Here is an 18,049-nt window from a genome sequence, read left to right on the forward strand (position 1 = left end):
CGGCTTTCATTTGAGCGGCATGCTCCGCCAGCACAGCCGAAAATGGCGCCCGTTGAAAGCCGCACAGCAGACTCGTCGGAAGACTCCCACGAGGAGAGGGAGGCATCACCTGGCTCCCCGAGACGGGGAGACCTACACCGGGAGGCTGACTCCGACGAGGACTCGTCCCCAGCAACCAAGGGGGACATCAAGCACATGCTGCTGGAGATGAGACAAATCTGGAAGTCAGACCTCCGAGACATCAAGCAGGAAATGGGGGCGCTACAAAGCAAACTCCAAGTGGTGGAGGAAACAGGCAAAGCTCGGTAAACCCGGCTACTAGCCACCGAAAACACCCTGGACGGCTTGACCCAGCAGGTACAACGACTACACCGCTCTGTGGCGACCCTAGAGGCCAGGCATAGACGCCGCAATGTACGCTTGAGGGGGGTACCTGAGGCCGTTAAAGGGGACGCACTCCTATCATACACCCAAAGGCTACTTACATCCATTGGCCTACAGGGCCAAACAGACCCTACAATAATTACTGCGGCCTTTAGAGTCAGGAAAGCCCCGACGGCACCGGAGGCTGCACCCAGAGACACCATAATAGTAACCAGAGACACAGCCGTACGAGCGGCCATTATGTCACGCTCCAGAGAGATGGGGAGTGCGGAATTTGAAGGAGCTAATATCCTGTTCTTTAGTGACATCCCATTTGCTGCACTCCTAGAGAAAAGAAAGCTGGCCCCAATGGCAAAAAAACTGAGAGACAACGCGGTGAGGTACCGCTGGGGAGCTGATGGAACCCTGATGGTGCCACACGAAGGCAAAACCCTCACACTTACCTCGGATGAGGATCCAGAGAAACTAGGATGCTGTATGGCTGGAGAGCACCCGCCGGCAAGGTTGAGCACGAACAACCGCAAAGGAAAAGAGAGGGGAGCAACAGGGGAAGACAAGCTGCGAAACCACCCCAAGAATGACTACCCGGGAATTCGCAGACTGAGCACATCAGAATGCCGAGAGGGCAGAGTACACACGAATCACCAACAGAGGCTAAAACCTAGGGACTACCCTGACTTCTGACTGCCTGTCATCACCACGATCCCCACCCTACACACAGGCTCACTCCTCACCGGCACCGTACCACGGTCAGACTTGCCAGCACCACAGGCATATGCCAGAAGCACCACCGAGTCTAAGCCTCACTGAGGTCTACACAGACTGCCCAACTCAGAACGCCCCATGCCCAATACACTGCCCAATACACTGCATGAAACAATGCCCAGGATAAAGCCCAAGACAGCCCAAGATACTGCATATTGTTATGACAAATGGTTGTTTTTCTGTTTTGTCTTTATTTTCTAACATCCATACCCTGATGTGAATATTTGCCCATGCGCATAAAATTCAATAAAATACAAATTTAAAAAAAAAAAAAAAAAAAAAATGTATATTTGTGAATGTTGAGATGTTATATTGGTTTCACTGGTAAAAATATATAATTGAAATGGGTATATATTTTTTTTGTTAAGTTGCCTAATAATTATGCACAGTAATAGTCACCTGCACACACAGATATCCCCCTAAAATAGCTAAAACTAAAAACAAAACTAAAAACTACTTCCAAAAATATTCAGTTTGATATTAATGAGTTTTTTGGGTTCATTGAGAACATGGTTGTTGTGCAATAAAATGAATCCTCAAAAATACAACTTGCCTAATAATTCTGCACTCCCTGGGTATACTTAGATTATATATATATATATATATATATATATATATATATATATATATATATATATATATATATATATATATATATATATATATATATATATATATATATTTTTTTTTTTACACTTTTAACATTATTTTATTTTATTTTCAGCCCTGCGGCGTTTAGAGCCGCTTTAAAAAGGACGTAATAGTACGCCCTCCGGTCTTAAAGGGTTAATACTATAGAATTTTTTAAATAATTCTTTATTTTTGTAGTGTATGAAAGTATAACGGATTAACCTGCAATGCCCCAACAGCACATACAGGTGAAAGACATAACACTTTATAACATTTGGTCAGCATTACTAGTATTCTGCCCATTTTTTGTATAAGATATCCTATTCACAGGCTAAACATAACATGAGAAACATACTTGGTTTGATTAGGATTAAAGAAGGGTACAATGTATCAGGAGGACAATTACAGTGTGTGGCGCATGAGAAAATTAAATAATACTTTAGGATAGTGTCATAGATGGCTACAGGAGAGATATACCACTGGAGGAACAGCGTAAACTGGTTGAAGAGCATTCTAAAACAAAATTTTTAACATCTTAAGCAGTGCATGCATTGTGCACACTGATGCCAGAGTGATGGGGCATAGATATGCATCTCAGCGGTCTCCTGTAAAATCTCCTCCGGAATACCCCTCTAAGGGAAAGTGGGGAATACCCACTCAGGCTGTGTTGGCTGGCAGTCCAACCACCATTGAAGTTCCGTGCAGATCCAATCCGAGATCGGGACCAATTAGTCGCATGGGGCGTTTTGGCAAAGAAACCATGCCTTGAGATGTTGCATGGCTGTAACGGCTTACCTTTGTTGGGAGTCTGTAGCGCAGATATATGCTCATCCTTGCAATTAAACACAGGCCAAGGTGGTCAGGTAAGAACTCACCTGGCCTGTGAGTCTGTGCACAGGGCTGTGCAGGTTAATGCTCCAAGACGCAGTACAGAAACGGATAAACCAGGAGAATAGTCATGGGTAAGCCAGAGGTCAGTGGGTGCCAGAAATCAGGATAAGCGAGTAGAGAGCCGAGGTCAGAGGATGCCAGAAGTCAGGGTACAACGAAATAACAATCCAAGGTCAGGAGCACACTGGAGCATGAAACAGCAATACTTGAACCAGAGTCAATGAACTGACACTGCCCTCAGGGAGAGGCAGTGTCTTATACCTGCCTGATTGGTGATTAGCCACAGGTGTGCTGAGAATGTTGGAGCAGCCACAGAATAACGTCCAGCCCCCAGTGCTGGATACAAGGCAAGATTAACTTCAGGCAATTTCTAGAGCTGTATAGTGGCTCAGAGGCAAGAGAGCAGGTCCAGGATTGCAGAGTACCCAGGTTCAATTCCCTCATCGGGCACTTCTGGAGCGACGCTGTCTGGATGTCGCAGTGAGAACCGTGACAATGGCCCGATAGTGTAAAGGATCAGGGAAAATTGCTTGGATGGAGGAGAACAGCAGACCCACTATCTTTGCAAGAAACCGTAGAGGGATGGATGGCATCAAAAGCATTTTGCAGATCTCTTTGCGAATGGCGGCCACCTTTGTTACATGTAGGTGCAGAGTACAGGAGTTGGGATCTATTTCTGTGAAGGGTTCAGCGCTGATTTGGACTGATTGATCACAAAGCTCAAGGATTCCAATAACTGGACGGTGTAGGAGGTGTGATCCCGTAACGTCTCCCTAATCTTGTTGAAGAGCAGGGTATCGTCTAAATATATGATGCAACATTCCTTGGTGCTTAGATTGGCGAGTTTATTGTTGATACGGAATAGTGCTGTTTGGTGTCTCGCTAAAGAGAGGGCCATGTTAGTATTGCCGAGAAAGCAAAAACATCTGTGCCCACTCCTTCATATCATGTGCCCACTCACGCACCATATCTGAGGTAAAAGTATCCGCACGGGTATAGGTGTCATCACCAGAGCCAAAAGCCAGATGGCATAGAGAAGCTTGTCTTGTTTTCCTTTAAAGCCATGTTCGACCCCTTTGCGAGGGCCCCTGCCACCATGGGCCATAAATGTCAGCATGAGCTGATCAAATTCCAGGGAATAGGCCACTTTGTTGGCCAGCGCAGGGCGAGGGCATTCCGACCTCATGGGTTTTCTGACCTCCCTATCAAAAATGCATGAAATTAGGTGTGCAGGGGATGACTAGTCTCCGGTGCGTGAATGGTGGATGTTTCATGGGTCAAACATATGTTGACCGCAAGCATCCAAAAAATTTTCGGTGTCATCTTAGGAACCAGGATCACTGCTTGCCACCGTGTCATCTTCCTGGGGCCCACCCAGAAATGTTTCCATAACGTAAACAGAGTCAGACTTGAATGTAGAGTATTTGGGGGTTCCCGTTCCTCATCCAAGGAGGTAGTTTGGGAAGGTCTATGGACCGGTTACGCTATGACTCTTACGCGCTTGAGAGGCGATTTGCATTCGCCCTTTTCGGCATTAGAGCTTTCGCCCTTCCAGTGGCCTTTAGTTGGGTAGGAACATTCCCTGGAGGAGTCTGAGTACTCAGAATCCGCCGCCGTGATGAGCCCTTATCTGGGAGACCATCTTATCTGGGTCCTGGCCTTAAGGGAATGCCTTGGAGAGCTCCTTCTCCATCGACATGGCCATCATGGCCTGAAGATCGACTGGAGTTTGAGACTCTTCCATGGGCAAAACAATAGCGTGAATGGGGCTCACCCAAGGACCATCTTCAGTGGGCATGGCAATAACTGTTGTCTCAGAGACTGTGAAGCACTAGGGCAGGAGAGGTCTAGGGTAGGAGAGACCTAGAACCAGGGGGGGAGGTATGTCACAGGTGTTATGAATGTCTGTATCAAACAGATGCCATACAGTAGGCCAATATGTGGAGAAGTATATAAGTCACTGGAGCTTACCCAGGAGTATCAGAACCTGAATGGACAGGTCTGCTCAACAGCACAATAACGTGCTCACCCCAAACCAGAATAAAGGATATCCCAAATGGTATAAACCAACCCCAAGCAAGGTACAAACCTGCAGCCTTGTCCCAGTATGAAGTTTGGAGGAGTAGGGTGAACTCTGTAGCAAGTTGTTGCTGAGCGAGAGAGAAAACTCCATCTGAGGGAACTTAGGAGTACCCAAGATGGCCGTGTTGTTCTTGCGAGATTTTATGTTTGGAAGACGAACGAGCGTTCCGCTGTGAACGCATTAACAACCCAGAGGGAAAACAAGGAACCAAGTGTTCGGGAGAAAGGTAAATAATTATAATGATACCGGAGAAACTGACGGAAGCCAAGCACAGAGAGATGGACACAGGTTTCTTCAGGAAGGAAGAGATTCTTTATTCGGTTCACCGATCGGGACTCAGAGGGACTAATGTCACCAAAATACAACAAGTTCTGAGCCCCGGACAATAGTGCAGGCTCCTTATATAGGCACATAACTCCTCCCATATTAAGCTCCACCCGCACATTCTCTTAACCAATCAAAACGAACAAGAACTAACTTCCTGCTTGACCACATGGCTTGTCCAGCACAATGGAGGAGGGGAATACTACATCCTGTATTCTCGCACATGCTCCGTACACTACTGATCGTATCTTTGCCACGTGCAACCAACCGACCGATACACCAGTATATGTACGTACACATGCCACGTGGTAATCTCGGCCTACTAAATTTATTTTTACCGAAATTCCACCACATTCCCCCCTTTGATGCCTCTGATATTTCACAATTACTTGAGGCATCACTTAACCTTGGTTTGCATATACCTCAGGTTGCTATGAACCAGACCAGACTTTTCTATGATGTGAATCCCTCAACACTCCTCTTCCTGCATTGGTTCTCCCTGATTTAAAGCCTCATATTTATATATGGCCATTATCTGTGCAGCAGCCTTCCTCTCTGCTATATTTTCTATCAGGCTCTGCACAGACCTAACTACTAAAGGAATAAGACATGGCAGGAGTAGACACAACATTAAAATCAGCATGACTCCGCCTACCAATGCCTTAAGCCCTCCAAACTGCTCATACCAGTTACCAAACCAACTACTTGGATTATACCCTTTCCATACCTGAGTAGGCACATGCGCTAGTTTAACCATATGGCTAGTAAGCTCAGCTATTGCTTGCCCTTCGTCATCTATTTGAAGACAGCAATTGCTCAGGTTAAACTTCCCACATACACCTCCCTCTACTGCCAATAGGTAATCCAAGGCTAATCTATTTTGGTACACTGCTGTCCTCATCCTGGTATTATGCTTCGCTAGAAGATTGAGCGCTTGTGAGGTCTCATTAGTAATTATCTCAACCACCGCCAGTAACCTTATAATGCGATTGAGCATATATATTGGGGTTCTATACATGAAAGTACCATCCTCTGCCCAAGTAGCTGGCCCATAATAGTCTATAATACGCTGGGGAGGCCATTCATCATCTTCCCAGGCACCTATCTCTATGGGTCCTCTTTTCTTCCTATGATTCACATCATACACTTTAACTCCCAAAGTCTCACCTGTTTCAATAGGCAACAAGAAGAAGGATGGTTTGAGCATACCTAACACACATGCCCCTTCCCAGTCCTGTGGCAACTCCGAATAGGCCTTCTTACCACAGATCCAGTACAAATTTACTGGGGCTTTCCAACTAGATGTGATGGATAAGTCAAACCATACGTCCTTTAAATTGGCATATCTTGCAAACGGGTTGGATGGTTCTGAGACATTTGAAGCCGACCACCAAGTTGTATTTTTTGTATCATCATCATAAGATTTTTGCCCTAGACAAGTTAATTCTCCTACAGAAGTATTAAACATTATTCCTTTCCTTGCTATGCAAATATTTCTCCTATGATGGAGGTTTTTAATCTCCACTCAGATTTACCTCTAACACTCATCTGATAATCGGCTTGTGTAGACATTAATTGTTCAACTGCCTCAGAACCGGACATTACCTCCTTTGCTTCCCAAGGCCATTGGTCTCCCATGTTAGTACCTCCACACACATAGCAGTTGGTTACATTAAGACTACCAGCAATACTCTCAGCTAAATCCATAAACAGGTTTTTAGCGTTATGGGGGATCTTATTATCTACACTCATCTCTTCATAAAAAGAATGGAATACCTGATGAGTTTGGGATGTTACAGTATCGGTCTCTATCCCTATAAACAATATTGTCCCAGGGTCTAAACCCATCCCATATATTTGGAACCCAAATAAGTTACCATATCTGTCTAAGAATTGGTCAGGATTATTTATAAGAATATGGACTGGGTTGCATTCCATAGACTTACAGTATGGTTTGGTAGGCAACTTAGTAACAATCATATCCTTTTCTGCTGTCTGTCCCCAAGTTGCCCACCCCACACAGGACCAATATGGGCAATAATTATATTCCTTATCTGGGCATCTTGGACTTACGTACTTGTTTCTACTACTGGGACAAATATATTTATCATTAGACCCATACGTTCTCTCCCACTTAAGATCCCCACAAACATTCCACGGCTTTCTACCACTTGATATCGCTTTACATGCATAAAATAGCAGAACACTCGAAGAATGTACGGTTTCTAACTCAGTTTTATTTATTAGGGTCCCCTGTGGATCTCCATTCCTGAGGGTCAACCAAATTGTACGGGGTTGATACTCCGGATTGAAGCACTTAGGTTCTCCTACTCCTAAATGGCATACACTATATTCTATACCTAGGTATCTACACCTAGACACATCACCTTTACACTCATATTGTGAATGCCTAATTAGGGTCTGGGAAATATGATTACCTGTTATAGTAGTCTTAATGCAAACCTCACAGCTAGGAGTGTCGGTACCTCTACCTTCCTGAATATATAAAGACATATAAATAAACATTATCAATAACACTTCTTTCGTCGGCTGCATCCTCAGTCTTCGTCCGTGCGATGGCACCTCAGCTTCCAGGTTGTAAGGGCTGCAGGGAATGGAGTTCTGCTCGTCTTCACAGGGGTCCCTTCGAGACTTTCCTGGCTTTTAATAATACGTTGGTGAGTGGCGTTATTATGGCCGACAAAACACTCACTTACCAATCTCTGTAAAAACAATAATTGTAATCCACAATGTTTCCTCATCACTCCGACTGAGTCGTGCGCTTTAACCGGATCTTGCAGGGATTCTCTGGATCTGTTGTAGCTTGCCAAGAATCTACTGCTGCTGGTTTAACCCTGGAGTGATGAATCCACGGAGTCACTTCGGCCACTTTTATTGCGTATGAACTTATCCAGATACAATTGAATATTCTTCTTAGCCTTCTGCGGGATATGATATTGCCGTAGGCTCACTGTATAAACCCCAAGTTTTAGTTCAATTCGAATGGGTGGAATATTGCGGGCCAGTCCTGGTGGGTTGTTCTCTGCCCAAACTCCTGGTATATTGAATAAGGATTCATCACTCTTAGGGTTTTGGCTAGTCAACACTGTATAAAGTCGCCACTCTTCTTCCTTTGGTACTGATAATGTCATAATACCTGAAGGTCCATTAAACTTTAAAGATGTTGTTCAATTTGGTAGGAACGTTATCTGCGCTTGTAGTTTTGATAGCAAATCACGTCCCAGCAATTGGACTGGACATTCAGGCATATAAAAGAATTGATGTTTCACTATGTGGCCTCCCAATGTACAGAGTCGACTTTTAAGAACCGGTTTTGCAGCACTCCTTCCAGTTGCTCCTATTACGGTGATAGTTCTTCCAGATGGAGGAGCAACTAGGTCAGTCACCACCGAATGTTCAGCACCAGTATCAATCATGAATGCACTCCTTTTTCCCCCTATTGATACTTCGACCATAGGCTCCGCTCGGCCAAGGGGGATGGAGCCCGGTCGGTATCAATAGTCATCCATGACCGTGTCAGCCAATCCTACAAAGTCCCTATCTCCTCTTTCGCGGGATCTCTGCGCTGCGGGATAATATCTATCTTCTCTTACACTTCCTCTATTACTATTACTCCCTCCGGGACCTCCTCTACCTCTCGCTCTACCTCTATAATTTCCATATTATGCCCTGGGTTGGTCTCTCTCATACTGCTCCCTTTTTGGACACTCGCTTCTCCAATGCCCTTCTTCTCTACAGTATGCGCACTGATTTCTACTCAGGGGTTCCCTATTCCACTTACTATCGCCTCTATTCGGTCCTCGTCTATCTACGCCTGCGATCGCTACCGCTAGCATATCCGCCTTTTTACGCATCTTGCGCTCTTCCTCTCTTAGTCTCTGATTCCCTGTTCATATATACTTTATTAGCTACTTCCATTAGTTGGGTTATGGACATCCCTACAAACCCTTCTAACTTTTGTAGCTTGCGCTTAATATCTCCGTAGGCTTGGCTGACAAAGGCAGAGTTTACCATTCGGGAATTCTCAGGGGCTTCCGGATTAAAGGGGGTATACAAGCGGTATGCCTCCAATAATCGGTCATAAAAGACACTGGGCGATTCATCACTTTTCTGTAACACCTCAGCCGTCTTGGACATATTTATAGCTTTCTTTCCTCCGGCTTTCATACCAGCAATTATAGCGTCTCTATAGGCTTTTAAATGAATCATATCTGCGCCATTAATATTCCACTCGGGATCAGTGTTCGGATAATGGGCTGTGGCCCATGCTGCTTGATTAGCTTGATTTAATGTAGGGCTTCTTCTTCCAGCGCTTTAATGGCTGCTTGGTTTATCCTAGTCCTCTCCTCGTTGTTAAATAATGTCATTAGTAATTGCTGGCAATCAGCCCAAGTAGGATTGTGCGTCTGGACTATCGAGGTGAACAGGTCGGTCATGGCTTGAGGTTTGTCAGTGTACGAGGAATTATGGGTTTTCCAATTTAAGAGATTGGTAGTTGTAAACAGGACGTATACAAAGACTGGGTCAGCATATATTAATTGACCTTCATCATTAAGGTGTGCTGAGCCGGGAGCCAAACGAAGTGGCATTTGATAATGTCTAGGCTTTAGGGTACCGGTCAGTTGTCGGGTTAGTATAGGGCTTCATTGGGATGCGTCGGTTAGGGGTTCCAGTCGAGGGGTAGTAAGGCATGGGGATGGGGAAGCTTTATTGTGGGGAAGATCAGTGAATAAAATATTCCGGGCCGGGCTAGAGGAAGCCTGACCGGAAGCTTGATATGGCGCCAAATCAGGATATGTGGGTTTAACGGGGGTTGGTACCGGAAGAGGAGGTTTAGTAATAAGGGGGATGGACTCTGAACTAGAGGAGGAAGTAGATGGGGACAACGGGGAAAGGGGTGTAGAGCTTCCTGTATCACTTCCTCTCCCTCTTCCTGTGGAGGAGGAGTAAGGGGGAGGCATAGGGATCTCGGACTCAGGGGGCGTGTCCAAAATGGGCGTAACCATGGCCCTAGTGGACAAACGAGTCCTGGCCACCATGAGGCGACATTGCTCCTCGTGGCATACTCGGATCCATCTTGGCGAGTCGTTTACGGCCTGCCTCCAACAATCAATGTATGGAAACTGTCCGTAAAGTTCAGGCCTACCTGATACAGCCACGTGTACACGCTGTACCAGATTAGGATCTAAACTGCCACGTGGCGGCCATGCGGCAACCAAAGTAGGCCATTCCCTAGTACATAAAGTAATCAGGCGTGCAGGAGACATTTTAACCCCAAAATCACATTTTGTAAATCCCCTTTTAAAATTCTTTAACATGCATCCTAAGGGATCCAAAATCGTCGACTCCGACGCGCCCATACTTATCAATGGAGCGTTGTTTCCAACGAATACTATACACGCACACTATCAACGGTCACACCCGTTCCCTCGGCAACAGCACCACGTGGTACAGTTACCAAGTGAAACGTACACAATAAAAACACTCAGGGAATTCCCGTACACACACAGCTGTTACACCAGTCACTAAACAATAGATACTATGCCCTTTGGCGAAACTATACAGTCACCCACGCTATAATTCCCTATATATGAATTACCCGTCTATAACATACCCCAGTAACATCGTCTTTACAAACAGTAGTTACAGTATGGTTAGCATAGGTCAAAGTACAATTTAAGGTCACAGTACAATTAATAGTGGTTATGGTGTTAGACATGCAATAGACGACAATTATTAGTACTTATATACAGTGTCAGTAAATATACAGGGTTATGGTACCGTGCACTATAATACAGATACACACTATTAACACTCTCGCTAGACGGCAGAGCTAACGCTATCTAACAAGATATACACGCTACTAAACAATCTTTAACACATATACAATTCCCAACTATTCTATTGGCCAGTACCTTGATGGACTACCTAAAACTATCTACATCCGTTTTGGTTAGCCACACTGCCCAAGCACCACATATAGCGAACTAGAGGGCAGAATTTACAACAGAACCCTCTTAGTCTATCTACTCTATCAATAGTCTAGTGGGTTCCAAATTTACACGCCTTCCCACTTAGCCAAGATAGGTTGAGAGCTAGCGGACCGAATTTACACAGACGCCGCTTAGTCTCCCGGACCTAGCGAACAAAATGTACACCCTAGAACGCTAGTCTAGACAAGACACCGGTGTCCAGCTAGGGCTATTTACACAGAACCCCGCCTGACTCCAAACCAAATTAAACGGTCTTACTAAAGAGCGTTCAATTGAGCGGTGCGCCTTTGCTCCTTCCCTCCACTGGAGGGGGCAGATTCCGTACACAATTCAAACCCCTTATGGGCCTACCGCACAATCGGTATACCCCTAGTGGGTCCGCCGTCTAAAACAGTGGTTGTCTTACCTCCTCGTTCCTGAACCTGAGTTCACACTCATCGACGGGTACACCCCAGCACTTACTACGTAGAGGCCGATGATCTCCTGGACCAGTGGCGCCGAGACGAAGGGAGGTCCACGCAGAAGTTCAGGGGTGCAGCCGTAGAGAACGTGGGCAAAGATAGACCGTCTCACGCCTCTGCTTCTCAGCTACCGTTGAACGATGAGCTTCCCGGCCAATGCACCAAATGATACCGGAGAAACTGACGGAAGCCAAGCACAGAGAGATGGACACAGGTTTCTTCAGGAAGGAAGAGATTCTTTATTCGGTTCACCAATCGGGACTCAGAGGGACTAATGTCACCAAAATACAACAAGTTCTGAGCCCCGGACAATAGTGCAGGCTCCTTATATAGGCACATAACTCCTCCCATAATAAGCTCCACCCACACATTCTCTTAACCAATCAAAACGAACAAAAACTAACTTCCTGCTTGACCGCATGGCTTGTCCAGCACAATGGAGGAGGGGAATACTACATCCTGTATTCTCGCACATGCTCCGTACACTACTGATCGTATCTTTGCCACGTGCAACCAACCGACCGATACACCAGTATATGCACGTACACATGCCACGTGGTAATCTCGGCCTACCAAATTTATTTTTACCGAGATTCCACCACAATAATACAAGAAACAGTAGCAAAGCAAGTAAAAAGTACAAAGAGGAAACCACACTCAGTACTTATCTTGTGATGGAGCAGCAAAAAAGAGAAAGTGATGCTGTTGGTCAAGCCTTTTACAGGGAGTGCAGAATTATTAGGCAAATGAGTATTTTGACCACATCATCCTCTTTATGCATGTTGTCTTACTCCAAGCTGTATAGGCTCGAAAGCCTACTACCAATTAAGCATATTAGGTGATGTGCATCTCTGTAATGAGAAGGGGTGTGGTCTAATGACATCAACACCCTATATCAGGTGTGCATAATTATTAGGCAACTTCCTTTCCTTTGGCAAAATGGGTCAAAAGAAGGACTTGACAAGCTCAGAAAAGTCAAAAATAGTGAGATATCTTGCAGAGGGATGCAGCACTCTTAAAATTGCAAAGCTTCTGAAGCGTGATCATCGAACAATCAAGCGTTTCATTCAAAATAGTCAACAGGGTCGCAAGAAGCGTGTGGAGAAACCAAGGCGCAAAATAACTGCCCATGAACTGAGAAAAGTCAAGCATGCAGCTGCCAAGATGCCACTTGCCACCAGTTTGGCCATATTTCAGAGCTGCAACATCACTGGAGTGCCCAAAAGCACAAGGTGTGCAATACTCAGAGACATGGCCAAGGTAAGAAAGGCTGAAAGACGACCACCACTGAACAAGACACACAAGCTGAAACGTCAAGACTGGGCCAAGAAATATCTCAAGACTGATTTTTCTAAGGTTTTATGGACTGATGAAATGAGAGTGTGTCTTGATGGGCCAGATGGATGGATTGGTAAAGGGCAGAGAGCTCCAATCCGACTCAGACGCCAGCAAGGTGGAGGTGGAGTACTGGTTTGGGCTGGTATCATCAAAGATGAGCTTGTGGGGCCTTTTCGGGTTGAGGATGGAGTCAAGCTCAACTCCCAGTCCTACTGCCAGTTTCTGGAAGACACCTTCTTCAAGCAGTGGTACAGGAAGAAGTCTGCATCCTTCAAGAAAAACATGATTTTCATGCAGGACAATGCTCCATCACACGCGTCCAAGTACTCCACAGCGTGGCTGGCAAGAAAGGGTATAAAAGAAGAAAATCTAATGACATGGCCTCCTTGTTCACCTGATCTGAACCCCATTGAGAACCTGTGGTCCATCATCAAATGTGAGATTTACAAGGAGGGAAAACAGTACACCTCTCTGAACAGTGTCTGGGAGGCTGTGGTTGCTTCTGCACGCAATGTTGATGGTGAACAAATCAAAACACTGACAGAATCCATGGATGGCCGGCTTTTGAGTGTCCTTGCAAAGAAAGGTGGCTATATTGGTCACTGATTTGTTTTTGTTTTGTTTTTGAATGTCAGAAATGTATATTTGTGAATGTTGAGATGTTATATTGGTTTCACTGGTAAAAATAAATAATTGAAATGGGTATATATTTGTTTTTTGTTAAGTTGCCTAATAATTATGCACAGTAATAGTCACCTGCACACACAGATATCCCCCTAAAATAGCTATAACTAAAAACAAACTAAAAACTACTTCCAAAAATATTCAGCTTTGATATTAATGAGTTTTTTGGGTTCATTGAGAACATGGTTTTTGTTCAATAATAAAATTAATCCTCAAAAATACAACTTGCCTAATAATTCTGCACTCCCTGTATAGTCACTGCTTATTTTTGATTGGTTCTCAGTTTCTTGTGGTTTTTCTTTGCTGCTATGGAGTGAGTAAAGAAAGATTATGCAAAATATGAAGCCTCTTATGTTATAAAATGAATAATATAATTCTCTAGCAATGCTGCAGTTAGGACTTTGTCCACATAATTATCCTGAAACTTGGCATCTATTCCATGTGAGGACCTGGCTGCAGTCTTTATCATGAAATGTTCGACTCATCTATTATCAAATACATAATATATGCACTAGCATTCATTTATTAGCCTGTTGGTTGAGGGATTAATACTATAGCCCTGCAATATTAATTATAATACAGTTAGCTGACATATATCTTCCAATAAGAACTAAACAATTAAAACTAAAGTGGTATGTTGACTTCTGCCAAGATCTTGTTTTTACAAACACTCGAAGAGAGAAGTATTACAATATAGCTATACTTCATGTCCTCTGTAAAATCATGAAGGTTATGTAGAATTAGACAATTATCCAGTTTGCTAATCAGAGTTCATAAGCTGATCTTCTGCTGTTAATAGCAATAGAAACAGCATATGGTCTTAATTTGATGTTTTAAGGGATGGATTTTGAAATTACTGAAAATTGCCCACGTTCATTTCTCACGCATAAGCCTCTTTAACTCTTTGTTAGTTAAATGGCAGTAATACAAACTGTAAATCAATACAGTGTTCCCAATGTAAAAAAAAAAAAGATGTATGCATCAATTTTTCTCTTTTGTTGAGTCTATAGCTGAATTAACCATGCTAATACATTGGCATGTATTCATAAATAGCAATATTTAAAGTTGCCGATACTGAGTTTTTTACTCATGTAAAAATAATAGAGTGTTAAATCATCTGCATATATGACAATAATGTTAAATATACTGCAACTTCAGGCTCCTACCACCATAAACACTTCAAAAAGCAGTTTTGTTCCATTTTTAATGGCCATTGAATTCCAGACTCCTATGAAATATATATATCTGTAAACATATCTTTGTTAATTGAATTAATAGGTTAACGTTTAGATAGCATATAATCACAATGGCAGCCTCAAATTAAGCAGCTTTAGAGATGTGTTGGTATGTTCCAGGAATAATGCAAAGGAAATTTTAGTAAAACTTTTCAAGACCTGTATAATTTTCCAGGATATTATCTGGGTATAATCTGTGTGTGTGACTTTATCATTCCTTCCAACACTGGAAGGTATAAATTCTAAATACGTGGATAGGTGGGCAGTGATGAGATTCCTGGGACCTGTCCAAGAAAAGAGACATGTCAGCCAGGCATAAATGCACACTAGGATAACTGAAAGCCTCTCTGGCTAATCTCGTTAACGGAAGGGGGTTCTACATGAAGAATTTTTTTGAAGTTCTCTGCCCATTGAGTCAAAACCTTGAATTAAGTTTGCACAGCAATAGTGCATTTAATAATGCACTCCTTCCTGCTGCGTTTCATGTGGACAGTTCTTTATTGTTGCCATATGTGGAACATTAAGGAGCATACCCAAGATAGCAGGAGAGAAATCTAAAACTAGAACTATTGGAAGACATGCTTTCTATACTCCCAATGTGGTGCTGTTATTTATCTTTATTTATTTGTCAGTCTCCAGTAGCATCAGTTATCTACACAACTAATGCCAAGATACCCCGATGTGTTGCTTTTTCATTTTGTATGCAAAGATAAATAATCATTGTTTCATCATTTTGTCATCTTTAAACATAAGATAAATTACTTATCTTTATAGGCACAGGGGGATTTAGGCCTATTAGACCTATTACGCAACAACATTTGTCTTTTATCTTAGGAGGATAACACCAAGAAGTAACTGCATCTTTCAGCAATATGCAACTGGTAGTGCCCAGTATCATCATGAGAACTACAGTAATAAATTACCCAGAATAAATCACCTAAATTCCTCACAAACACCAGCCAGACATTTAATGACATGTAATATTAGTTAATTATATTGGTCACATTATGTAAGTAGAGCACAATGTTTTCATAACACGGGCACACAACAACAAAGAAGTGATGACCTTATGTGAGAGAGGAAGTGAAGCCAGCTTGGACTGGTCTGAATTCTTCCTCCTCGATCAACAGGCAGGCAGTGACAGAGGAGTGTGGACCTTAACTAAGAGTGGCAGTGCTGATCTGAAACCCTTCTCCTATAGCAACAGGGTAACAGGTTAATCCTTGTTAAAAGCACCACAAAACAGAATTGGAAGGAGAGATAAATGGTTTTACTTAAGTCCAGAGCAGCTACGTTAAACCTCAATCGATAGGTTGCTAGAGAGTCTGGGACAAAGGGCTGCAGAATTCAGTTGAAGTTTGATACAAAGGGGCCGAAAGGAAAAGCTTGTCCCCAATCTCCTCCATAACCAATACAATTAATTTCTTTTTAGTTGTTATGAGGCTATATGGATGTGAAATGCAGTGCCAGATCACGCATACAAACTTGAAGGAAGCTTCCATTACACTTAGCATGTTTACATCCTTTGGTTTGTGTCACGGCACAGCTAGATCCACGCCGCCCTCACGGCAGAATTGCAGTTCTCACCACTCCTGAAGACTTCTTTTAATCCTCTCACCACCGAGGTCCGCGCCAAGCATGCTTCGCAGCAAGATGGCGGCCGCCATGCGGACCCAGCATTCTACACAGGGAGGAGGAACAGGTCCATAGGGGAGGAACAGGTCAGGGACCAGGGAGTAAAACAAGATGGTGCCAAGTCCCTGACCTCTTTATATAACCCCTGTGTGCTCCACCTACTGGTGGGAGGTGGCCGGTCATGTGATCCCAGCCACCTATTTAAACCCAGCACACCTTCCAGTCAGTGCTTGGTTATTTTGATTATCGCTTTATACCTGCCTTTTGCCTTAATTTTCAGCTTATGTTCCTGGTTCCTGATCCATGATTCCCTGGAGGATTGCTCCCACCTGTTTCCTGACCTAGATCCAGATTGATCATTTACTTCTGCCTGCTGCCTGACTGCAATTTTCGTTTACTTTTCCTGCTGCTGCTTTTTGGAATTCTTCTATTCATTAAAAAGGCCTCCACGCCACCACAGACCCTTTGGGACCCTGTCTCCACTTCCAGGTGCTCCTAAGGGTCATGATAGTAAGGGAGTGCTGTTCAACTGCAATTGAGTTCCCTCAGCTCCACGAATCTCCAGGTGGGTGTGACCGTTAGAGTATTGGTAATTTGTTAATAAATGCAGTGTTTAAAACATTCTTGAAAACGATTTTGTTATGCATAAAGGTATCCTGTATATACGCATCCTTTGTAATCTATTCTGACAGCAAAACATATCGGGACACCTAGTAAGGTGAAAATATGGGAATTCTTTTTACACACTATTTTTATTATTTATTTTTTTTCCTGGCATTTTACTTATCTTTTATAACTTATCCTGAGGTGGGGATTATACCACCAACGCTATTTCCAGAGTGCAGTGAGGTCTGCACTCCATTTGTGAGTATATTTTATTTTATCTACTGTTACACCATATCATCAGAGAGCACTGTCAGGGTACCTGTAGTCTCTACCTCAGAGGAGGTGAGAGACTTAGACGTTTATCCTCCCAGAGGGGTTGTTTCTTCCGTTCCTCGCGGTCCTCTCGGCCATTTACAAGCCGACCGCGAGGGATCCACTTCCTTATATGACGCGACGCTCAGTAGTCGACGTCATGACGCCAACCCGGGTCGACCTGTCAGTCAAGTCCCGAGCACTAATCAGGACTCGTCGGGGGCGTGATTACCCTCTAGAATCAAGGTATAAAGTAAGGCTTTCGGTATCTGCTCATTGCCCTGTCGTGGTTCTAGCCTGTCTAGTCACTCAGTGCTCTTGTATTCTAGTTGTCTCTTTGGTTCTGACCCGGCTTGTTTGTACTACCCTGTTTATCTCTGTTACCCTTTGACTCGGCTTGTCTCTCGCTTACCTGTCCTCTCGTTCCCTCGACCTCGGCTTGTCCCTAGACCATTCTCTACTTACTCCTTACGTTAAGTCCGGCCATTCTAAGGTCCGGTATACGTACCTACCACCTGTTTGTACTCTGCGTGTTGGATCCCTGTCCCGATCCTGACATTACGACAGGGCCAATGGATCCTGCAGGTACAAACACTCAGGTTGGTCCTTCTGACTCTAGGTTCGACGCCATGGATCACAGAATGGACCAGATGGCTCTAGCACTACAGGCGTTACTATCTCGTTCTA

This window comes from Pelobates fuscus, chromosome 4 (assembly GCF_036172605.1).
Source record: "Pelobates fuscus isolate aPelFus1 chromosome 4, aPelFus1.pri, whole genome shotgun sequence".
NCBI classification, from domain to species: Eukaryota; Metazoa; Chordata; class Amphibia; order Anura; family Pelobatidae; genus Pelobates; species Pelobates fuscus.